Raw genomic sequence first — 6,190 nt, 5'->3', positions numbered from 1 at the left:
TTATTTAATTTCTTTTAAATTTTTATCTTACTTATTCTTTGTATACGTGTTCTAACTACTATAGTAACATCATAATAAGTTTTTTTTCTCTTCTTTTTGCTATTGAATAATTACAACTGCCATAGAGGATGTGATTGTTGTTCAATATGTAACTATGTGCTATCTGTTTGTTATACGTGGAAAAAACGAAAATAAAGTGATGTAAAAAAAACCACTTCATTAATGTACTGGGAATGGCCAGTTTAATTTAGGAGCCCCACTCCTGCAGGGGAGAGAGTGTAGTCTGATAAAATGGAGGCTGAGCAGAGTGATACATGAGATCATACGGAGCCCCTACAGGGACAATTTTTGTTCTCCTGTGTGGTGGAATTTCCAGAAACACCATGTTGTGGTAGGATGAGACTATAGAATCCTCATTTTGCAAAGAATGATTAAAAATACTTTCAGGAATAGTATAAACGTATATCAGACAAAATAAGAGTGTTCAAAACATAAACCACAACTTTTGTTTGTAAAAAGTATTTTTAAACTATAATTCTGAGACATGTTAGAAAAGACATTTTAAGTGAGACTATGATCCTCTGACTTGTAGTTAGTACCATGTATGTTATGAAAGCCATCATAATCACAGCATGTTGGGCTGCTAGCTCATCTTCACTCTGCATTCCTGATCATCAGAGACAAAGGTGTTCTTCTTTCATACCATACATAAAATTCATATCACATAGTTCTGTACTGCTAATTGTTTAAGTCTATAAGAATATATGTATATATACTGTATATACTAGATATATATATATATATATATATATATATATATATATATATATATATATATTTGTGTGTCATTATGAAAATATATTTGGATTACCTGCAAAGAATCCACCAAACTCATAAACCCACCACTCGAAACATCATTCGTGTACTGGGAATGGCCAGTTTCATGTAGGAGCCCCACTCCTGCAGTGATTCTACAGACCAGCCTGCAGGGGGAGAAAGAAACTTATTTATGTAGTCTGGTAAAATGGAGGCTGAGCAGAGTGATACATGAAAATATAGAATTACCATGAATATTAAACCCATCACCTCCCCATGTCTTTGCATGAGGCGTCTTCCACCAAATGTAAGCAAACTGAAAAGTGCAGATGTAAATCTGAGTGTTGGCTGCTGCAGATCCGCTGTAAGCCATGCACACTGACATGATATATCAGTGTGTGTTTGAGTTTTAATCAGATTCAGAAAAGGTGTGAGTACACATACCTAATACCTAGATCCAGCCAGTAAAGAAAGATGTAGTTCGTCATCACACTTGCTATTTTTGCCATGGCAGCAGTGTACATCTGTGGCAGTATTATACCCTGAGTACACAAACACTGGATAATGCTTTAAGTACCAAGTATACCTTTCCCCTCAGCAATTACATTAATTAAGACATGTTTCTGAAATAAAAGAACTGTGCACAGGACATTAGTGCACCTGGTTGTGCAGATAAGACACCTGGAGCTGATGTAGAAACATTGTCTGAAAGACACAAAATCTGTTTCTGTAAATAGACACAAATTGAAGGGATAGTGGTTTCTCTATTCATCACTGAAAATGTCTCCAATTTGCTCATGAAGGTGAGAGAAAAAGCACAACTTACTGGTACGGCAGGAAGGAAAGCTGTCATATACAGCTGGGCTATTCTGAAATCAAGAACCCGTATTGAGATCCAAGGAAATCATAGTTTTAGGTAATATATACTGTTCAATATCCTACTTCAAGCTCATTTATTTCCACTGCCACACAAAAACGTTTCCATTACAGAAAGCCTTCCAGGAGAAATGATGAGGAAATTGTTGTATATGGACTTTGCAACCCTGAATAAGTGGTGTGAGGCTGCATCCAATAATACAGAAAAGATGTGAGTGTGCAACTACATTCCTATAGTGATATCTATATAGCCCCATGGCTGTGACCGCATCACCGCAATATTGCCGGTGACGTGCCACTACCGTGGTGATGACACCATCACCGCGTTCCTTTTTTTTTTTTTGCTTGCGGAAGTTACAGGAGAACATATATTGTGTGATATGAACTATAATGAAAGCAATAATCATTGTGTAGTTATCCTCATCAACTGTCTTCTACCCTACATTCAGGAGTTTATGGAGAGAGAAAAAAAACTAAAATTTGTACTTAAGTACAGTACTTAGGTAAATTTACTTCATCACTTAAATTCCAATGTGTTCCTCTGATTGCTTCTCTAATCGAAAATTAGAATAAGGTTATTAATACTGGATGTATTGATCTCAACATATTACAAAAGGTGAGTGGATTCTAGCTGTAAATTTATCTCTGATAACAGGCAAGGGTGAGCAAAATGTGACATTTCAGTTTGCTCTGCGTTTCCCTTTAGAGGATTTCAGTCTCATAAGCAATGAGCTCCCCTTAGTGTGACAACTCAAAGCCCCATATAGGCTTTAAATCAATCAGCCTGTTGGAATGACTGTTGTGCAGCACCAGTCATTTGTATCTGTCACTTGTTATTTTCCTTAACACTGCTCCTGCCTTTGTGTTTTCTAAGTCCATCAGATGGCACCTCATATATATGTTTCCCCTGTCCAAACCTCTTTGTGTCCCTGCCTGTAGGCTGTAAAGTCTTCCCTGTTTTTTTTTACCTCTCTCTCTCAATTGTTTCTGCCAATCCATACTTTTTATCACATTTTGGCTGGCGCCAGTCCTATGAATGCCAAAGTCTGTCATTATGTGATGAAGTTCCACCATAGGTCATAGTGTCATGAAGTGAGTTTTTCCCTATTGGTTTATGCCCTTTCAAAATTAACCAGCGCAACACCCAGGCTTTTGCCTCTGCAAATGCCCATCAGTCAGCTGATTCACTGGCTCAATACGTGGTTGTTGTTATTGCTGCCACCACCATTTTAACAGTATTTTTGCACAGGCTTAGCAGCACGAACAAAGCACATGCAAATGAACATCCCCCGATCAATTTGTCTCAAAATTAGCTTGTGTCATGTGATATGCTACTTCAATTCACAACAAGAAATATCACAGGGGCCAGTACAGATGAACAAATTATATTCAGGAATTCCCAATAAAGACAACAACTGACTATCCCTATAATAATTTGGCCACTATTAAACACATTGAGCATAATCACTCCAATCATATAGTTGTTGGCTATTTGTTGTATAAGGTATGTTCATTTTTGTTTGTGTTTACTGATGCTCTGGGGGAGTAGATTTTACTGAGCCAACTCATTAAACAGTACAAACAAAGAACCGGATCCCTGCATTCATAGGCTTCGTTGTACTGGCTCAAAATTACATGGATTATATACAAATTAAATAGGCAGAGGTGGGTAGAGTAGCCAAAAATTTTACTCAAGTAAAAGTACAGTTACTTCAGAATAATATGACTCAAGTAAAAGTAAAAGTAGTCATCCAAATAATTACTTGAGTAAGAGTAAAAAAGTACTTGATGAAAAAACTACTCAAGTAGTGAGTAACTGTTGAGTAACGTCTGATTTATTTCTTAACACAAGCATCAATCAGACAGACAAAAATACAAAATAATCATATTTAGGCAAACTATTGTTCATCCAATCAATAAAATAAATTAAAATTAATTTATTAATTACAAAAATAACTTAAGTGAGAGACTTGTCACATTAAATTTGGATGGAAACTGCATGTGCAAACCATACTGTATGTAACCTAAAAGACAAAGATCCACCTCTCCACAGCAGAAACTAAAACTACCGCTACGTTTCCTCAGGTTAGATCATAGACCGTTAATATAAGTGGACAGAGCATCCGGTTTCGAAAAGTGCAACCACTGCGGAAGTAACTTAAACCTGCATTCTATCTGAATTCCTGCAGAGGGCGACACGCGTGGTTGCAAAAGAGGTTGGTTTCAATAGAAGTCTATGGAGAAATGAGCCACTTCTCACTTGATTTATTACCTCAGTAAACATCTTCATAATGAGTGTATGGTCTTGATCGCTAGTTCTAAGTATTCTGCAATACAGAATGATGTTCATTTTTGAAATTACGGTCTCGTTGATTTTAAAATAGGCGATAAAGCCGGGGGTGTTTTAGGGCGTGGCTAGGATGTGATTGACAGTTCTCGGCCTGTCAATCATGACAGAGTGTTAGCAAAGCTTGTCCACGGCACGTGAACTTCATTTTGGGGGTTGACTACGTTTCATCACTGTGGCTGTGACACTTTGGTTGGATAATAATGTCTTGTTCAGCGTTGGGTTGCACGGCAAGACACTCAAAGGAATCGGCAGTTCAGTTTTTCCGGTAAGTAAAATTATATTTTGTTTTAATACAGTTTTTCGTTAGCCAACGTTAGCATCTCAATTAATATCAGTTAGCTAGCTTCTAGATTGCACCTTGCTAAGCAAGCTAGCGGGCTAACTAATAAGGCTATGCAGACCGTATAAACGCATACAGTCTATGTATAAACGTATTTAAATATATTTAATGTTACAGTCGAATACAGTAGGTATGCACCGATCTCGCCAACGATCTCGCCTGTGATCTGTTGATCTGTAATAGGTGGTATGAGTGCTAATCGATGCGCATGTAATGGTAACGTTAGCTTAAAATCAAAGCCTGATGTAGCTAGCGTTATATTGCAAATTCATAAACCCTATTAGCACGGGGTAAGATCATCGTGGAACAGCGTGTGATTCAGACATAACCCCTCATATCTTCGTGTGGCGGATTTGTACGTAAAACGTAGACCTGCTTTTGAGTCAAATATATGTATCCCGAAAGTTTGGGCAACGTTACCCGGAGGCGGGCGAAAGACGGCCATGGCGAGGCCTGCACACCCCACCCCAGTCGGGGCTGCGGATCTTTCTGGGCGAGAGGTTACAGGCACCCTGTCCCCCTCGCCGCGGCAGCAGCCACCCAGCATCACCATCACCACACGGACTAAGCTGCGGGAGGGAGCGCGTTGACTTGGAGACGGAGGTCTCCGGGTGGGGGAGTGGGTCAGATTGTTAGCGATAAAATGGCGCACATGAAACAATTAGACATTATTTTAAAGTTACGTTGGGGTATGACATTATATTAATCTATTAAATATACATTTCAATCATTTTCATTACAGATGCATACATCAGATGTGGTGCCTTGTTAGTGTAAATTGATAGTATATACACCTTTGGGATGTGAGTTCTAAATGCACAACATGAATTTCTGTCCTAACAGACTTCCTTTTGATGAGGCCAGGCTGAAGCAATGGTTGGTGAACATGAGGAGAGAGAGACCAGCAAATGGAACCACGAAAAGTCACGTCTGCAGTTCACACTTTGAGGAAGATCAGTTTTTTAGAGACAAGCAGGTATTATTAATTTAAATAAATAATTTAGTGTGTGTCTCATAAATTAGCTCATATATTAATATAATTAATTGTGATCTACCATGCCTTAACTACATGTATGTCTTTTACTGGAACTACAAAGGTATCCACACTGAAAACTGAATGAGCAGAGCCTCCAGAAGGAAGACGAGGTGTATAGAGCCTCCAGAAGGAAGACGAGGTGTATAGAGCCTCCAGAAGGAAGACGAGGTGTATAGAGCCTCCAGAAGGAAGACGAGGTGTATAGAGCCTCCAGAAGGAAGACCTGTTGTATAGAGCCTCCAGAAGGAAGACCTGTTGTGTAGAGCGGCGTATTTGGTGCCATTTCATCTGGATGTGGAAACCAGACAGCGTTGACCACATCCAAAGTTCTCAAATGTGTTCTGATTGTAAAAATGCCAGAAAATCATTTTTGGTTCAGCTTCTTCTGCTGAAAGGACAGACCAACTTTTGGCACTTCAAGGTTCAATTTCTTGTGGTTGACTTAGTTTCTGCTGTAGTTTGAGAGGTGATAGTAGTAACATTAAGTAGTTTTGTGGATTAAAACTTTTACAAATATTAAACTGGAATAAAATAATGAATATACTCTAGCAGTCACAGGTGAAAGTATGTTTGGTAATTTCACATAAAGGGTCTTGTATATTTTATGTATTTATGTACTGTTAGAATTAAATATTTACATTGCATGTCCTTGTATGGTTTTTAGTTTTCATACTTTAAAAATGTCAGTAACTAATGATTAAATCAAATGTACCTGATTTGATTTAATCATTAGTTACTGACATTTAATAAGTTGTTTAATTCTCCTTTGCAT

General features: G+C 38.1%; 1 long non-coding RNA gene across 1 annotated transcript; it reads left to right on the top strand.

Moving 5' to 3' along the window:
* The first annotated feature begins 4,156 nt into the window (after positions 1 to 4,156).
* Positions 4,157 to 5,525, top strand: LOC116684914 (uncharacterized). Its single transcript, XR_004330869.1, has 3 exons — positions 4,157 to 4,307; positions 5,226 to 5,358; positions 5,480 to 5,525. It is a non-coding gene; the product is annotated as an uncharacterized LOC116684914 (long non-coding RNA).
* The last annotated feature ends 665 nt before the right edge of the window (positions 5,526 to 6,190 follow it).

Source organism: Etheostoma spectabile, chromosome 3 (genome assembly GCF_008692095.1).
Source record: "Etheostoma spectabile isolate EspeVRDwgs_2016 chromosome 3, UIUC_Espe_1.0, whole genome shotgun sequence".
NCBI classification, from domain to species: Eukaryota; Metazoa; Chordata; class Actinopteri; order Perciformes; family Percidae; genus Etheostoma; species Etheostoma spectabile.
Note: the sequence above shows the minus strand (reverse complement) of the source record. Positions and strands in the feature narration are given on the sequence as shown.